Consider the following 20,863-nt stretch of genomic DNA (forward strand, 5'->3'; position numbering starts at 1 on the left):
TAGTGAGCCTGCAAGCGCTGCCCACGGAGGAGGCAGACCCAGCCCTTTCATTGTTGTGTCCTGTTCGCGCTTTGCAAATATATGGGGACCACACTCAGAGCCTTAGATCCTCTGACCAGCTCTTTGTCCATTACAGTGGTCGGCAGATGGGAAGTGCCGTATCTAAACAGAGGTTGGCCCACTGGATAGTGGATGCCATCTCCCTCGCCTTTGGGCCAGGGTGAGCCGTGTCCCCCGGGGGTGAGAGCGCACTCCACTATGGAGCATCGCATCCTCCTGGGCGTTAGCACGCGGCGCCTCTCTGACAGACATTTGTAGAGCTACGGGTTGGGTGACACCCAATACATTTGCAAGGTTACAATCTGCGAGTGGAGCCGGTTTCCTCAAGGGTATTAGGCAACCCTTGGTGATTGAGGAAACGATTCGGTTGAGGTGTCGAAACACGCTTGCTGCGCCACTCTCCCTAACCCGGAGATACGTGCGCTTTTTCAGCTTTGTCAGTTTAGTTCCCCATTTCTTTGGCGAACCCTGCAGAGTTCCTCCAAGGCCCCCAGCACCTGACTCAGCGGAGGAGTCAGGTGTTGGCCCGTTACGTTGTCGGCATGCCCGCTGGTCAGCCCGCGTTCTGGGTATAGGTGCCTGCTATGTGTGATCCCCGCTGGCGATCCCATACGTTCACTCAGCCACGGTATAGTCCCCCCCTTCTAGGGCAGGCTCGTGTCTTCCCTCCCCGCTAACCATCCTTATGCTAGGACCCCCCCATCTCTGGGCTGGTCCATAGATTGTCACCAGGTCTCCCCTCTGGGTAGCAGGTGAGCTCCGCAGCGTCCTCCCTATCGGGACTGAACGCTTTCCCAATGTACTGTCGTATCAAAACCTTTTTACTGGGTTATTGCGACTCCCCGAAAAATATAACCGTTTCTGAACAGGTAAGTGAGGGCCAGGGGACACGTTGGAAGACTGCGTCTCGGGGCGTTGTAGGTGCGCTTGCTCTACTGCGTGGCACACCCTTCGCCAGGGGCGCAGTAAGGTTCTTTCGTTGTGGCGTTTTCCATAGATTTCCCCATAGTGGAAGTTTCCACATAGCATTGGAGTTCCCCATCCGAAGGGGAACGCTACGGTTACTAAAGTAACCCTTTGTTCCCCGAGGGGGGGAACGGAAATGCTATGTTCCTTCGCCACAACGATTGTCCCTTAGCTGTTGAGCGTGAAAGGCTCTTCAGCTAGAAAAGGATGTCGAGCATGGCACCGGCTGCGTCTTTATAGCATGACTGATTGTCATTGACGCCAGCTGTGCACGCTGACGCTGCCAACTCATTGGCATTTCATTGGCCCGTTTTTATACTCTTTCAGATGATTGGATTCTGACGAAATCCCCATAGTGGAAGTTTCCACATAGCATTTCCGTTCCCCCCTCGGGGAACGAAGGGTTACTTTAGTAACCGTAGCGTTTTCTATTTTAATATATTTTAGATACATTTTCAGCATGTCAAGATGATCTTTCAGAAATGATTATAATATAATGACTCACTGCCAGAGAAGCATTAATTATTATCAGTGTTGAAAACCGTTTTGGGCAATGCAGTGGCGCAGTAGGTAGTGCTGTCGCCTCAAAGCAAGAAGGTCGCTGGTTCGAGCCTCGGCTGGGTCATTTGGCATTTCTGTGTGGAGTTTTCATGTTCTCCCTCCAGGTGCTCCGGTTTCCCCCACAGTCCAAAGACATGCGGTACAGGTGAATTGGGTAGGCTAAACTGTCCTTAGTGTACGAGTGTGAATGAGTGTATATGGATGTTTCCCAGAGATAGGTTGAAGCTGGAAGGGCATCCGATGCGTAAAACGTGCTGGATGAGTTGGCGGTTCATTCCGCTGTGGCGACCCCAGAATAATAAAGGGACTAAGCCGAAAAGAAAATGAATGAATGAATAAATGAAAACAGTCAAATGAAATGAAATATTTAATCATTCCTTCACATATAAGTGAAAACCATCATACATTTTCTAAAGATTTGTTTTAATGAATAGAAGATTCAAAAGGAACAGGATTTATCTAAAATGTATTGCCTTTGATCCATTTACTTGTTGAATAACAACTTTAAAATAAAAAAAAAACAAAGCAAATGATTGACCTTAAACATCTGAATGGAAGTTTACCTTTTATTATTAAATGGATTTTTATAATTTAATTGAAATAATTAGTAATTTTTAAATGAAACTCACTATAATGTGTGATAAAGTAAAAATATCATAATATATTCGCTTTAAACAAATAACTGTAACAAGGTCCTATTCTTGTAAGCAGGCAGCTTAGTTGAATATAGAGCAATTCGGTTTTGCTGAATCACTTCGTGCCGCTCTTTCACAGAATGTAGTCGTGGTGAGAGTTCAAGCTGGGTTCACCCACAGTGACCCAGCCCCAGAGAACCTGAACCCAGTGAACTGTGGACAAACTGAATCACTCAAACACAGACACGTCTGCTCTGCCAGAAGAGCCACCAAGATGATCAGTCTCTGAGAGACAGCCAGAAAATATCCAGTGTTCTTTATCATCAGTATGACTACACATGCATATGTAAAATGTTACTATGATTTACAAAAAACAACCACAAAAACTTTTCAGTTATTATTGTTCCAAAGCAGCTTGGTGTGCATTAGTACATAACATCAAAATCAGGACAAGTGTCAGTAGTGTAGACAGTGTGCTGTCAAGCGTACTGTATAAATAGTTAATCTGCAGTTATACAATATAAAGAACTTTTTAAATTTTTTTCTTCTTCTTTAACATTCTGCTTCATCTGTGAATATATGGTGGAACAAAACATCATGTCTTGCAGGACCACAGTGCATTTATTATATAAATAAACAAATATAAACATACAACACTAGGATGTGTTTAAGACTAAGACTTTTTTTTTACTTCTACATAGCTACACTGTCCCAACACAAATTGATTAAGTTAACTTATTTTTTTGCACAAAGTTTTTGAACATATAAAAATTTTAAGTTGTCCCTTGAGAAAACCTTGAGAATTGGGTTGTTTCAGCTCGTTTTAAATAAGTAGTTTGAACAAGCAGCAGAAATCATTTTTGGAGTACTCACACTAGGCTATTTGAACCATGCCTGGGCGTGTTTGACCCCCATTTCCCGGTGCGTTTAACAAGTGTAACACCGCATTCACACAGGGCGTCAGCGTCAACGCTTTCCATATACTTTGAATGGGTGATTCAATGACAGATTATACAAGTACTTTACATAATAATGTACAATACTGTGCAAGATATTGTGCAAAAGAGGTATTTAAGGTTTAAAAAGTAGGTAGAGAAATATGATTTGTGGTGCAATCACAAGTAAACATTTCTGTTGTTTTATTGAGTCCGTGGAGTATTTATAATAAAAGTACTGTATCTCATGCATAAAGTATGTCCAAGTATTATATACTCAAAGAATCATCTGATGGTGTTTAAAAATAACAGTGCATATTCACTATGATGTTTTAGAAAATAAAAGAATAAAACTAAAGATCTGATCCATCGCATTTCATATGAACAAAACGTTCAACATCAAAGCCAATCTACACTAACAGCCTGAGTCAGACGCAGCAAGCTTCTTTGACTTTCATTGCCTTTAATATCACAAGATAAAAACAGATAAATCTTTAAAATACGGAAAAATTAATGAATCGCAATCTATTCTGAGCCCAGGAGGCCATTACTTACAGCAATTTATAGTAGTTCTGATGGCAAGTTTTATGAACCTGTTTAACTGACTGTGTGAAAAAGCTTTTCACACAGCTATATTTTCAGATGAAAGACCTTGAACTGCATGTAAACAGCAGGTGCTGGTAATTTATTTTTAGTTTTCATCTTAAATTTTGCAAAACAATGTTTTTTTTTTTTTGCTGATGGAGTAGGGTTTTATAAACCTAAAGGCATGGATGGTGCAGGGAGAATCCATCTTTCCCTGAGGTTTAGAGACACGAGTTGAGTCTTTAACGAGAGTTTGACTTTGATTTCTTAGTCCTGATTTGTCTTGTCCTCTTCCCTCCAGCACTTCCATTTTTCATCTTATCATTTCACACCACATTGTATCGATCCAAAAACACCACTTTAAACATATTTTCAGGATGGTGTGAAGACGAAAATCACTGTGTAAATATGTATTTAAGCCAAATAAAGATTTTATATAGGAATATACCATTCGGTATGTTCTTCACTTAAACATTATTGAATAAAACGAAAACAAATAAATAAATGAAAGAGGAATGTTCAGACAAACATATCTCTGTAAAAATAATATTATCTGTCATTTCTTAAATATACTAGTCATCATAAGAGATAAATTTGTCTGAATAATGATAGTTACACAAAGGAACGGATAAAAAGTATTGCTTAAGGGTTATTTCACCCCACAAATTAAAATGTACGCACCCTGAAATCTCAAAATGTGTAAGCATTAACTTCTATAGTTCTCTGTGGTTAAAGGTTTCCATCTTACTTTGAACTACTTTTGTTCAACAGAAGAGAAAGTCAAAGATGTTTGGAACAAGTGAATAAATGATGACAGATTTTTCAGTTTAGGGTGAACTATCCCTTGCTTTTTCTTTTCATAGGACTGCCTCTGAACTGCCTCAAATGAGTTATCAATAATCACAGCATTTTTTTCTGCACAAACCAGCATAGGTTTGTAATAAATGTGCACAATATCAGCCAAAATTCTCTATTGGCTGCATGCAAACAACATCTAATTTGTCCCTCAAGCACTGTAGTTGAGAGTTTGGTTTGTGTTGTCGATGTGTTGAGAAGATGCTGTTTCCTTTGAAGTAAAACCACTTTGCAAGCACTTCTAAAGGATTGGGACCTACAGGCTCAAATTGAAAGAGTGAAGTACATTTCATTGTTACAGTAACACTAAGCTTTACAGTATATGAGCTGAGAAATAACAAGACAAAGGAGGGGGAAAAACTATAAAAGACACACAGAAAACCACACATATCTGTGCAGTGCCAAGGTGGAAAAAACTTTCTTAGCCTTCTTTCTGAACCCAACAGTAGAAAAGAGTAGATGAACTTTATTTTTTATTAAAGCTCCAGAGCGTGTTGTTGACTTTATTTTACTGCAGATTCATTTGCAAAGGAATATTTCATTACTAGATTTTCAGAAAGATTGAAAAATACTAGAATATTAATATTTGATCTGACAATAATGTTGCACCACACAAGCAAGTGTATTTTTATTATTATTATTTTTGTGTTACTATGGCTATGAGTATGGTTGTTTTTGTGAATTGTGGGGACATTACATAGGTTGCCATTGTTTTTATACTGTACAAACTATTTTATATTGCTCTAACCCCACCCCAACCCTAAACCTAACCATCACAAGAAACAGTATAGTTTTACTTGACCTGAAAAAAACTAATTCTGTGTGATTATAAGCTTTTTGAGAAATGAGGACATCAGCAATGTCCTCCTATTTTACCACCTTCTTGTAATACCTGTGTCATACCTATGTCATTATACAGATTTGTGTCCTGATATATGCAATTATATAAAATAAATAAATGCAATATATATGAAAACATACAGAACCTTACAGTTTCTGATGTTACCAATTACAGAAAAACTACACACCACATACATTTAGTCCTTATTTGGGTTCAGAAACAACCCACAACATATAGCACAGAGCAAACCTCTCATCTGTATCTTTAATCTTCACCAGAACATGTACCTCTTGTTAGAAAGTAACTCTGTCATTCTGACTTCATAATAGTCCAAAAGGTGATGATTATAGTTAAACATGGCAGTTGGTTCATGTTTTAGGTTGCTGAAAGAATCAATTGCTTCTCCTTTGTTTTTTCGTGCTTCACTCTCGCGTTTGTCCGTTTCTGAAAGGATCGGATGTTAGAGGCACTTCAATAATCATGTGCACGTTATTATCATCAGCTCAAAAAGTTCGTTATTTCAAATATATAAGCGCGGCGAGAAATCGCAAGCTGTCTAGAGAAAATGTAACCGCTCGTGCTTTAGACAGCCTCGTGAACATCAACAGGACAACAGGTTTATATCTTCTTGGCTTTGTGGCTGTTCATCAAGACAACGACAAGGTTTGTTTGAGCTTGGGTCAACCATGGCTCGTTGTTATATGTATATACTATTACAGTGTAATGTCTCGGCTGTGTATTTAAAAATGGAGCTTTCTTTGTTTTCATTCTCCTGACTTGTACTTGTGCTAGTGACGTTTGTCTGTAAACCAATAGCGTTCAGCTGCGCATCTAGCTCAGCCTTTAGGTACCCTTTTGTTGTGCTGTATCCTTTCAAAAGGATACCCAAAAAGTGGTACGGTACGGTTTGCTTTTAGGTACCTTTTGACAGTGGAAACCGAACAGAACCGTACCACTCAGTGGAAATGGGCCATATGTGTCTTGATTAATATGAACTCAGTATTTAAGTATTTTATTCACATTTTAGCCATACACACATAAACACAATGTGAAAAGAATGTTTTGTAAACTTCAAAAAAGCTTATTCAGTACCTTCAGGGATATGTTTACATACTAGGGCTGTGCAACACATGTAATTTATCAAAATATCAAAAATGTGCCTATCACAATACACATTTCATAATGTATGCAATAACTGAGTGATTTAATACAGAAGTATCATAGTGTGCCCATGGCAATAGCACACAATTTGAAAGACATCAGGAAATGTCAACCCAGGCTCATTCTGAAAACGTAGCTCTATATAGGTTTCTGGAGATGACAAATTATGTAGCCAGAAGTACGTATGGCTGCAATTTGTCTTTAAAACGAATGTTACAGAGCAGTATGTAGCAGTTTCTTTTCGAGCTTACCAGCTGACCGCTTACCTCCGGGTGGACGGCTTTCCCGCTGTTACCAATTTGTCCAGTTACCTTGCCATGTACATCGGTGGACTTGAGATGCTGACCATGATGTTGGGGTTTGAGTCCGATGAAGAACGGTTCAAGAAAGTGGGTAGAACAAAAACAGAAGCCAAAAATAAAATAAACAAGTAAATAACAGGGTGAGAATGTGGAAAAATCTCAAAACATGGATTTATGTGAGAACAGCAGGCACAAATGGCACTCGGAGAGAAATTTGAGATCTCAACAAGCGTACTCTGGTTGATTCACGAAAACAAAAACTGCAAAAAAACGTAGCTCCTGGGACATATTTGGCACACTCCAGATATGTATATAAGGGTACGTTTTCAGAATGAGCCTGGATTGGGAAATCCATCCATCTCTAAATCCAAAAAGAGTGGGCATGCTGGTTTTCTTATCCATCCAAAATCTGTAATGATTTTCATACGGATGCTGAAATATGACCAAGCAATGTTCGAAATGTTCAAAATGTTCAATATTCAATATGTAATTCCACTGTTTTCTTAATTGTTCTAGATGTTTTCAAGTTGACAAGACTATAGCAAGAGAGCAAATTAGGGGCAATATTTATTTAGTTTAAATTTGGTGCATTATTACTATATTTTAAATGATATTTAACTTAACATGTTTGTTAAAATGTCAGATTAGTTTTTTGTAACAATAAAAAATGGCTGTTGGCTTTCAGAAGTTATTGGTTACAATTTTTTTTTTAATATTCGATCACATTCTGAATTTGACATTATTTAGCATGCTGTCACATATCACATTTTTCTTCAATATCGCACAGCCCTATTATACACAGACCACACAAAGAAAACCCACAGACACGAATAAGCACAAAAACAAAACACCCACACACACAAACACACACACACACACACAAAGCTTCACGGAGAGGAGCACAATCTCAGCCAGGCCAAGGTTATTATTTGATGGTGAGATATTGGGAGGAAAGTTGTTTGAAATTGTCTAGCGAGTTTCCAAAAGCCTCAGAGAGCCATCATATTCAAGTGCTGCTCGACAGCCTGACAAAACACACACACACACACACACTCATTTTACATAAGGACAAGGGACAACCTCATTTCAGAGAAAATAAATTCAATTTCATTATAAAAGCGTTCGCTTCATCTCTCTTGTCCTCAGCCTGCCTCGCTTTTAAAGGTTGCTGATACAGAGAGACACAGAGTTTCAGTAATAATGTACCAGGGTTAAAGCCCTGTCATCATTAATAGGGAATAAAGGACAACATTGTCTGATTTACACTGCCTTCAAGCAGGCTTTACCCTCACTACTCAATGAGACCTGCACATGCATATTATACAAAAGGGATTTATGGCTTCTTCGGTACAGCTTTCGTAAATATGCCTTCTTGCCTCTTTGATCTCTTTTTGTTTCATGAAAGTCTGGTAATGTGTATATGTGGGTAAAGAATGCAACATTTGTCTAGTATTCTTTCTAAAACAGTAGTTGTAATAATAATAGAGCTCTATATTTCTAAATATTGAATTCATGTTTTCCAAACTCTTTTTTTCATATAATAAATTTGCATGACTCCAGTTGTTCATTATGTAGTATATAAGAGTTTATAATTATTATTATTCTTGCTGAAATATGTTTTAACCCCTTCAGACCCTGTGTCCATTACAATGGACATCACGTGTCAGCCCATGTTTTTTTTTTTTTTTTTCGTGGTTCCTGTGCATTTCATCTAATTTAAAGCCTGCAGTCCATGAGAGTGGGCGATTATCATCCAATCAAACAGCGGTAAGACTCAACATGTTGTAGTTTGAAAAAAATCCACTACACTGAAAAGCAGCATGGCATCACTTAGACATAGACATAAGCCACATTTACAAGGTTTTTAGTCAGATTTATTGATATGTTTGCCAATAATTCATAGATTGTATGTAAAAAAAAATATAAAAAACTGGGGATTGTACTTATTAAATTAGGTTTAAAATCCTTTGTAACATTGCAAGCTTTAGATCAGGATTTTTTCAAATATGTCTGTCCACTATGCACAATGGCTTCAAGATCTGTTACTGAAATTAAACCTCCAGTAATGCTGACTAGGGATGTGCGATTAATTGATATCGAATCACAATCGCGATTTGAAAAATTGCAATTAGCTAATCGAAAAAGGCTGCAATATGAAATATGTATTATTTAACTTACCCCTCCCAGAGCAAATGCGTGACTGCTATCTGTGTGTGTCAGTCTTACTAGCCAATTGAGTGAGCACATTTTCGTTCTGCCCAATCAGAATTGCGCAATCGAACTATGCGGAATGCCCACAATAAAAAAAAACAAACAAACCGGAAACCAAGAAAGAGTGGGATGATGGTGTCTGCTGCTTCAGAAACATTAATAGATGAATTAATATAAAAAAAACAGCACATCCGTAATATGGGAATATCTTGGTTTCAAAGTCACAGACACCATACAAAATCAGGTATTGTGTAAGAACTGTCGCAGAATTGTTGCCACAGCATGAGGAAATACAACAACCAGCACCTATAAAAGCACCAAAGCAAGCAAAGTACAATTTCAGAGTTGTTTGCTATCTTTTCAATTACACTCACTGCATTTTAGCAGTAAGCTACAATACAGATTATTGAGCTGAAGCTTGACTACAAAATTTAAATCGCGAATCAAAATTGCAGTCTAAATCTGACCAAAATCTTTCCAAAAAATATATTTAGATACAGTATTTTTCCCCAAATTGCACAGCCCTAATGCTGACTGAACATTTTATACTAAAAAAGACTATATTGATGTTCTAATTCATTGCTGAAACAATTTTATATGCAGAATTTACAGATCTTGATGTTCTTGATCATATAACAGATGAAAATACCTCAGATGTGGACATTATGTAAAATGATGAGGAAGATGAAAATATTTTTTTTTTATAAACAAGATGCAATCTACACAACAAAAACCTCAAAATTAGAGTAAAAATGTTACATTCTTAATGGTTGTGATTTTGAAAATAAATGTCAAGATTATACCAGCAATCTTTTTTTTTTTTTTTTTGTATTTTACATTGGTATAATGTTCAGGAGGTACAACTCTTCTGACCTGATGTCCATTGAAATGGCCAAAAACACTTACAAGGTGTTGAATTTTTATTTTCATAATTTGGTCTTATTTATATGAGCCTCGAGAACTGTAAAAATATACTTTTAAATTTTTCTGAAACTTGGAACATTATTCGGGTCTGAAAGGGTAAAAATGCTTGCACACATAAAACTAATCAGTAAGTGAATAAACAAATTAGAATAAACTTGCATATATTATTTAATAATTTCAAGTCATTTTAAAGATTCACCTATAAATAAAAATGTGCTGTTAATTTACTCCTGCTCTGGTATTTTTTTTACTTCAGTCGAGCATTAAAGATTAAGATTTTAAGCTGAAACTCTGACCGTGATTCATTAAATGTAAGTCAATGGCTTCTGGCACTTTGAAAGTCAACCAAAAACATATAGAGGCAAAATACAATGAATAACCTTGGCTCCTGATAATACTTTGAGGTCTTTGGAAACATTAAAAAAAATAAATAAAAAATTCGATGTGTGCAAATAAATATATTATTCATAACATTATTACACTCGATCCAAAGCCTGAATGCTGCAAACTATTTAAAAAGTAGTAAACATTTACTTCGGCTATGGATTACATGTAATAATGTTGGTGTTTAGCATCTTGCACAAACAGATCATTTCACTTCAAAAGATCTCAATGTATTTTCCAGTGAATATTTTTAGAATTTTTCAAATTGCCAGATTCATTAGCTGGATGTTTGCATGGACCTGCTTTTATCTTTAAAATGTTTAATGTTTGAACTGGCACAACTGAGTCGGATAAACTTTTTATTAAATAATAAAAAATTTGCATCAACACTGATGGAAACACATTTAACAAATCAATTCCAGCATGTGGATCAAAAAAGTCATGTCATTTTGTTTTTACGGATCATATGATAAAAACTGGGTGCAATGAGACAGCATTAATAGGCAAATCAGCAGACTGACCACATTGCAAAAGCTCTGAAATGTTGTTTTGATCATTATAAACTCCCTTAGCCAATGTCCATAATCAAAGTAGTTTGGTAATATTACCTCCCAGAAGTGTCATGAGTGACTGCACACCCAAAGAGTGGTCTCACACCTCTAAAAACCCCCATGGGTAAACTGCGTTTTATCTTCGTGTAAATTAATGTGTAAGTAATTTATTATATAAGAAAAAGGCCCACGGTGGCTTCTTCTACTGCAGCAAATTCCCATTCTCTTTTTAATATTTGCCCTGGTTTATCAGAATATTAAGACTTTGTTCTCTTTGACTCATTGGATGGAAACAATGCATTATTTGCATTTTACATTTTACGAATCACCAACTTTCAAAAAATTATTTTTGCTGTTTGTTCAAACTTCTTATATAAAATGAGCTGAAACAAAATCACTATTGTTTTTTTTTGGGGGGGACAGCTTAATTTTTTATGTTCAATCCACTTAAATTTGTATAAACTAATGAGTTAACTTAGTAACTTCATGTTGTCCCAATGCAAATCGATTTTGTGGAACCCAGCACTTTTTATAATGAAGAACTATTTCAATTTGTTACTCATGAAAAAAGTCACCTGCATCCTGGATGCCTAAGGAGCCGATCCCACCGAAAGCACTTATACGTACTAAAAACGTTATGTCACTAGGCAACAACTGAATCAGCTGTGTATTCTGCACGAGTGTTGCTGTTGATATTGGTATAATTTTATTATATAATAATAACGTGAAATTTAAGATTTGTGAGTCATTCAGCACTGGATAACTCAAAACAGCAATCACAGAAGTCTTTCCTCTATATTCAAAAAAAACACTCCATAGTTGTCTTGACAACACAAACACTGCAGAGTTGTTGCTAGATCGGATACAGTTGCGGCCGGAAGTTAACAAGAATTATTTATATTATTTATTAAATTTCCCATTTATTGTATTTTATTAACGTCTACCCTCACCCCAACCCTAAACCCAACCGTCACAGTAATGTAAAAACAGTAGTTGTATGAAGTATTATCTTCTGTATGCTATCTATTAAATTACCTAATAAATTCAATTTTTTAACACCTACCCCCACCCCAACCCTAAAACCCAACCATCAAAGTACTGTAAAAATATGAATTATTATTATACAGTGTCATAAAAAATGCTGCTATACTGATGTGCATATTGCACTTCCGGCCGGAAGCGTATCTGATCTAGACTTTACTGCACTGCAGTCACTTCAAAGGAAACTCCGCCTCTGCTTTCATTTAATTGGAGAATGAAAAAGATGTGACTGACATAATGCAATTATGCCATTTAGAATTGACTGTTTTCAACTGCGAGCGCACAGCACACAATGGCAAAAACTCTAGGCACAGCAAGCAGTTAAAAAGTGAGGTGTGCAGGGCACATACACAAAACATTTGAGAGTGCAAAACCTCTCAACTAGGCATGGGACGATAACTGTTTTCAACGTATACCGCGGTTTGGAAAAGTCAAGGTTTTAAAACCGCCAAAATTTTCTGTAATACCGTTCCAAAGCTGAGTGTACAATTTTTTGTTTACATTTTTTTAGTACAACAGTAAATCCAGCAGAAAAATATTTAAAGATGCCGTTTTAACTCATAAAGAAATCTCTGTTTTTTAAACAAATGAAGACAGCACAAGTCAATCAATCTTTTGAATTAGTTAGCCTGACATGTTTACTGTTTCAAACTATTAAAAATCTTTCAAAAAATAAAATATATGTTTTCAAAGGGAGAAAAGAGGTTTTGTTTTTTACCTAGACATTTAAAAAGAATATATTTTAGAGCAGTAATCACAATACTGTGATACCATGAAACCGTGATATTTTTATTCAAGGTTATCATACCATCAGAATCTTATACCGGCCCATGCCTACTCTCAACACAAAAAGCATGTTCGGTATGATTGACCCCTAAGAAAGACTAAATTAACAGCACATTTTTATTTTTGTGTGAACTACTCCTTTGGGAAGATGAAGAGAAGCAATGAGAACAATACTAATCATTTTTGTTTGCACAACAGCAATGACCCGAGAAGGCTTTTGCTTTTACACAACTTGCCCTAAAGTTATCCAAATCCACCAAATATGAGTTTTGGCAGAACATGAGTTCTCATATGCATGTACTGCTGTTTAATCAAATTTACCATAAAAGCCAGCAGTGCAATTTTATAGCTCCACATCCATAAAATGTTGAATGGCAGCCAGTGAAGTTACGTATCCTGGAGCAAAAGAGGTACTGCAATGATTTGAATATAAAATGAGAAACAGATCAACTTTCAACATTCACATGCTACAAACTGTTCATTCACTTCAATGCATCTCATTTAGTCGTTTCAGAATTGGTGTCACAGGAACAGATAATGGAAAATGCTCGCAGAAAACATTTTCAATTTGAAGCACAGATTTATCAGAAAGGGGGTGGGTGGAAGGGGGTTTCAATCAGATGATAGAAGTGAGACTCTGTCATGCAAACAGAGCTGTAATATCAATGATAACAACTGCAGCTCCATACATCCGATGTCAGTGAACTACACTTCAGAGTCTTCGCTATTCACAGCATTTTCCATTTCAGACTTTCTTTGATTAAAAAATGGTCAGTAAGTTGAAGGCCAAATTTATCTACCCTATCTCTGCATTTGCATTTTATCAAAAAAGAATATATTGGCTTTAAGCAATGAGAGGGCAGGTGAAAAGTTGTTCTGTTAAACCTATTTAGCATATTTCAAATTGCACATTCAATTTAAGTGATCTACTCTTATATAAAGACAGTATCGTTTCCAGCTGGCCTTGGTGTGTTACGGTACACTGATGTTTAATATTAGCTTGATATTAATTAACTTCACTTAATCATATATATAAACAGCAGAATATTCAGTTAATTAACATTGATCACAGTCATTCTACTTTCTCCTTTTATAGCATTTGTTATAAGGTAAACGTCTTGTTAATTAAAAGTGCATTAGGCGGTTAAATTTTTGCAATTTGAAAAGGAGATTTTAAACACATGGCAATAACTAAAGGTACTGTTCATATTAAGGGCTAAAAATTAATGATGAAGATTTAGTTTTAAAAGAATAACAGAGTCCACACAACAGATATAATCACATGGGTGAACCCTATTGTTGGAATCACCTTTTCCCCCCTCAGCTGATGAATGGCAAAAATCTCAATGTATTTACATTGTACATCCACTATTTATGGTGGCACGGTGGCTCAGTAGTTAGCACTGTCGCCTCACAGCTAGAAGGTCGCTGGAGTCCCTGCTGAACCAGTTGGCATTTCTCTGGGGAGTTTGTATGTCCTCATCGTGTTCACATGGGTTTCCTCCTGGTGCTCCGTTCCCCCCAGAGTCCAATATGCGCTATAGGTAAATTCATGAGTTCACCTGCTCAATCAATTGCGTCAACATGGTAAACAATTTTGGCGTTGCTATCCTGAAGCGGGGGCCTGAGCTAAACCTCTAAGAAAGCTGAAACTTCCCATCCTTGAAGGAGGATTGAAGCTTCACTCGAGCTCGAAGTATGAGTCCCCCCCCCCTGTTTTTTTTTAAACAGAGGAGGAGATGGGTATGTCGAGAAATGCCAGGACAAAAGTCAACTAAAACAATGCAAGGACCGCTACTTATATGCACACACATGATAATTGGCTGACACATCTGACTGATCAGGCTCCTCTCAAACTTACGTTAGGAACTTCATTTGAATAAACTAAATTGGCCATAGTGTATGTGTGTAAATTTGAGAGAACATGAGTGTTTCGCAGAACTGGGTTGCAGCTGGAAGCGCATCTGCTGCGCAAGTTGGCGGTTCATTCCGCTGTTGCAACCCCTGATAAATAAAGGGACTAAGCCGAAGTAAAATATATATATATATATATATATATATATATATATATATATATATATATATATATATATATATATATATATATAAATGAATGAATTCACCATTTAAAGTGGCAGATAATAAAACTTCAGGATGTTTTGATAACAAAGTATTATGTATTGCTATAGTTTACACATAAATGAAAACTCTGCCTTAATTTGCTTTCCTTGACATTTCAAACCCACAAGACTTTTTGCTTATTCTTGAAACGTATATGAGAGAATATTAAAAAATATCTCTATTTGTGTTCCAAAGTTAAGTGACATGAGGGTGAGTAAACAACTGAATTTAAATAGCTGGTTAAACCATTCCATAAATGCTAGCGTTATAAAATAGCAAATATGTGACATCTACATTTACGAATAGAAACGTAGAAATACTACTGTATTTGCGTAATGAATTATTGTTGTGAGAACAAAGTTCTCTCTCATGTTTTTCTAAACTTTTTAACAAAAACTTTCCTCCTTTCCTATGGCTGTTGCAATTTCTAGCCAAGAATTATTGGTCATCTTGTTATCCCTATGATCACGCATGGACGGATCATTGGACAAGCGTACCAGTTTCAGGCGAAATCTCTTCGAAAAGATTTATATTCAACTTAAATGAAATGTGGTGCCGCTCGAACTGTTCACTTGAGTCTCAAAAGTATTTGTGCGCTCTGCCTGCCGGAACCATGTCGCACGCACCCGAAGCAAATCTCTGCAAACACCGCGATGTCCTCACAGTGAACGTGTCGAGTATAAATCAGCCTTTAGGTGAGAATGTGGCAGACACATATTTCACAAATACAATTTATTTATAAAAATACCAGCAATCAGATTTTTTTCAATGATTTCAGAGATTTGTGTTTGAGAGCAGCCTTACCTCAGCGAGACATTCTAGAATCTACCACTGACTCTGATGAATGTATATACAGTGCTTACAGATGACATAATTTGTTTTTGACTAACAGTAAACATTTGGTCTCAATCTATTATTAATTCCAAAGCAAGTTATGGCTGAAGGCAAATATATTCCTAAATATTGACAATCATAAAACACATGATTCATTTCCATCCAATGAATCAAAGAGAACAAAATCATCACTTCCTGGTTAACTGGCACCAAATATCGAAAGAAAAAACTAAATTTACAGTGCTAGGAAAAGTTGCTTGAATCTTTTCCTTATTAAATATTACTTGCACCTCAGAGGACAATGCCGACACGAAATGAATGCGTGGTGGTGTTTGAAATTGTGAGACATGGAGCTCAGATGGTCTTGACAGTTCTGGAGGTAATTAATAATATAATAGAGCTATTACTAAAACGGTTAAGGCATTTGAGAATGACCAAAACAACATTTAAGGTGTTTTACAATGTGCTCAGCCTGCTGCTCTGTCCATTCACACAAATTTTTATCACATGATAATTTATTACATAACAATAACATTTTTTTTAATGTGAATACTGGAATTTGTTCGGCAAAAGTGTTTCCATTGTAGTTTATGTGCATCTTATTGAATAAAAAGTTTATCCTACTCAGATATGCGCATACATTTTTATGCGCATTTTCCAAATTGATGCACATCTTGGCATTTCCATCAACCGTTTTTTACGTGCATATCCAAAATGGTGGATGAAAACATAGCTAGTGTAAAACACCTGTTAGTGATGGGGATTTCACTTTAAAATACATTGTTATGTCTATGAAAGGGACCGGGAGACTTTATATTCAGTAGCAAAGACTTTTAAACTGAAAGTGAATAAAACAATGACTTTAGATCTACTATCAAGAATTATTTATGGATGAATCACAAATATTTACATATAGAACAATATCGCAGAGCTTCTAATGTATTACTCATATAATACTCGTAGTTAGAAGAGTTTTCTGTTCCTCTCAAGTCGCGCACACAGCAAATGCAAGCTTGTGGTAAACTGTGAATAAAAATGCACTGATTAGAGTTGGCATAATACTAACAGCAAAGTACTGTAGACTTGTTCCCTCAGTTACATTGATGTGAAAAGTACAATGTAATGGTTAAGACAGATTGATTGAGGTTGGTTAATGTAGGTCATTTCCAATGAGGGTAATATACATCCGTTCAATGTGTTCCCATGATTTCAGAAATGTGTGGCACAGTCCTCTGATATAAATCAACAGCCTCACAAAGAATGTACAACTGGAACTGGAACAGCCATCATTCATAAAGTGGTACACAACCCTTCTCTGGTGAATTTACTATTAAATTATTTAATTGTGCATTCACTTTCCAATGAGAGCAAATTAATCTTTGGTTTATTTAAGCTATTTGAGAATTAAAGATAATTAATTTGAGAATTAATTTTTCATAAAAGAAATTATGCACAAAAAAAAGGGAAAAAAAGCCAAATTTCATCAGAGCCTGATAAAAAAACACACCATAAAAACTGATTGTTATACTTAGAAAACTTAAGCTAAAACTAGCCAAAAATGCATCCAAGAATTCAATCATACTCCTGCACTAGTCACTTTTCTGTTATGATACATTTGATTTTCTTTCTCCTTCAAACCAACACACAACATGGGGCAAAATGAATAGGTTAGGTCAGGTCAACTTTATTTCCCTACAGGGGCATTTGTTTCACAACCAGCAGTAAATAATACAATCAATAAACAAACAACTTTCCACACAAAAAAGTCTTTCATTAATAATATACCTACAATGTTTACAATAAAGGCAGGTGGTATAAAATAACAATGAAGGATGGCTGGGATCATTCATAATTAAATAAGCCTTGTTTCTAGCTGTCTTTCTTTGTAGAAACCAATAATCTGTGATATAACCCTATGTAATCCCAATAATACAATCCCAATTTAAATCTATTATTTTCACCAATGCTTTAAATGACCCTTGTTATATTTTGTTACATATTCAGAAGAAACATTATCAGACCATTATAGAATAAACCAAATACTCAAATTTTACTCGCATGCATTTAAACAAGAAATCCAGTATCTGGGTATCAAGCTGATTAACGAGTTCGATACTTTTTAAGCACCGACCGAACCGTCTCGATACTACCGAGTATCGAAAAAATCATTTTCGTTCGGTACCAAATTTCGATACCCAATGGTATAATCTTGTCAACATCAGTGAGCACCACTTGGAGAAAACCTGCATCCTTAACGTGCCCGGATCAAATGCTGGTGATTGGCTGCAGCGAGGCTGTCTTGAAAATCAGTAGTTTACGGCGGTTACTTCCACTCGCGCAGAGCTTGTCAAATTGTCAAATAGACATACAAAATCAGTTAACTTTTAGCACTTCTTGTTTGTGTACCGTTAAAGTTTAAGGCCCCATTTACACTGCAGATAAATGTGACCCAATTCCTATTTTTGGTTCATATGCACAGATCGGATCTGTATGATGACCGCGTAAACAGAAAAAAAACGCATGCATTCGGATATTCAGCGATTGGTTTCAGGTCTCCTTCATACGTGGAAATAAATCAGCTATAAATCGGATATGTGACAATGCGACTGTCATGTAAACAGGCAGATCGGATTTATTGAGGCGTTCTGTTCTGATCATTATTAAACTTGACAATGTGATGCTTCTCTGCAGTTTAATGATGTAGAAGGAAGAGCGTGTGTGGAGATTTCGACGCGGTAAACAACAACAGAGGAAACATGGAGGAAAGTGGTCAGTCGCCACAATTTGCTCCCACCAGACCTGAGATCTCTCTCGTAACCACACATTCCTTTGAATGGCGGAGGACATCATACAGCATATAAACCATTAGCGCAAGCTGCGATGACGGCCCTTTTCCACCTCCTCCGCCTCAAAATCATTTTTAAGTTGGGCGAACTTCGTGTTGTAACTTTTGCTTTTTGTCGCTAATAATACACTCACTGCGGGCTACATGTAGAACAACTTTATTCTCTCCAACAACACCAGTGCGCACAGACAAAGGCTACATCTTCAACTACACGCACACATTAGGGCCATACCATTACGTAAACTACGTGGGGGTAAATCTGGACTGAACCATTTACTGCTTATACTATGCTTTGCATATTTCGCAGAGCTATAAACAAGACAGTTTCTTCCATCGTGGCTAGTGTGGCACATATGCTAAAATCCGCGCTTATGCATGCATCGTAAATTGTATGGCAAGTGTAAAGACATGAATTGGAAATGGGTCACAATTAAAAGAACGTGTAAACGGAGAGACAAAAAAATCTGATATAGGCAGTATCATATGTACAAAATTGGGCATCAAGACCTGATAGTGTAAACGGGGCTTAAGTTTGTGTGGGGTAAATTTATTAATCCTTTTTTGACCTAACATACGCTGTGTAACGTTATGTACTGTTTCGATGGCTTTAAATACCTGGCTAAGTTTATACTAAAATTCTTTAAGGTTAACAGTAAATGATGATGTTTACCTCACATTTAACTTATCTTATATAATTGTCCTTATCCTTGGCTGCATTAACAGTTTAGCTTTCATGTTTTCTTCACATTAATGTTATAGTCTCTGCTCCTGCTGACCCTGGAATTAGAGGCCATCAAGTGATAATCCATTTACACTGGCAGAAAAAGTAAAAATAAACAAAGAAAGGAAAGATGAATGCCACAGGGCCGTTACAAATTTTATTGTTAAAGGTTTGCTGCCTTTTTCTACTGTGGAGAAAGATTAGATTTACTGGACATGCATTTTTCAATGCCTAGAAAGGAACCAAAAACATAGTCAACATAAGTCCATGCGATATAAGTGGTTCAATCATAATTATATGAAGCTGCGAGAATACTTCTGTGTGCAAAGTAAACAAAAATAACTTTATTCAACGATTTATCCATGGGAGGATCAGAAAGCTCTTGGATTAAATCCAAAATATCTTGATTTGTAGATAATTAATGACAAAATTTCAATTTTTGGGTGAACTAAACCTTTAAGCAGCAGTAAGCCTCACAAATAGTTAAAATTGATTGACTTAAAACTGCTTGAACTTTATTAAAACTGTTTGCACTAATATATTGTGTTAACTACACTTTGTTCATTTTGTGCTTTTGTTTCTTTGTTTATTGGTCTTGGAGATAAGCCTGCTGTGAAAAGTGTCACAAACATCCTGAAAAAATAATCTTGTTAAAATATATTTCTTAAAAGAAAAAGTATCGAAAAAAGTATCGTTCGGAACCGGTATCAAATTCAGGGTATCGGTATCGAAAATTTTGGAACGATACCCAGCCATACTCAGTAGTTATTTAGCAACCCTCCGCCTTTCGTCATTGTAAATTAATATTCGCTGCTTCCGTTCAACATCTACTTTGCCAGGATGATGAAGATGAAACCAGCGTGGAAATTTCAGTAAGACAATGATCTAAAACACAGTCAAGGAAATTCTGAAATGCTTTCAGAGAAAGAAAATCAAGCTGTAGGATAGCCCAAGCCAATCACCTGACTTGAACCCAATATAAAATAGAACATAAAGATCAGATTTGATAGACGAGATCCACAGAACCATCAAAATGTTTACACTCAAAAAAAAAAACCTCACACCCGAGTAATGCATCTGACTTCATTCTTCAAAGGTGTCTTTAAGCTGCCATCACCAAAAAAACATTTTATATAAAAGTATTAAATACAGTGCAGTAGTTCAGTACAGCTCCTTTAGAAGTATAATACCCAGGAAAAAAAAAAACATGACATATTCAATACTTATTTTCCCTGCTGTATCTGTATTATACAGATCACACATTCAGTCAAGTAGACTGAACGTTTTAAGTTCATCTTAGAAATCGGTTTTAATTAAATAAACTGTTTCCTTTAAGCTTAATTGGTCAGTCCTCCTTCCTCATTTTAACAGTGCACAATCACATGTATGCATTGCTAATGTGCTGGAGTGCTCACTGCTTCTTGATGCCTCAAGACAGCATGTGCTTCTTTTTAAAAATTAGCTAATAAACGGTTTAGGGGAATCCGGCCCCCTCACGCATCCTCAGCCTTGCTAACAGTAATAACTCCTCATTCTAGTTATAC

The sequence above is a fragment of the Danio aesculapii genome, chromosome 3 (assembly GCF_903798145.1).
Source record: "Danio aesculapii chromosome 3, fDanAes4.1, whole genome shotgun sequence".
Classification (NCBI taxonomy): Eukaryota; Metazoa; Chordata; class Actinopteri; order Cypriniformes; family Danionidae; genus Danio; species Danio aesculapii.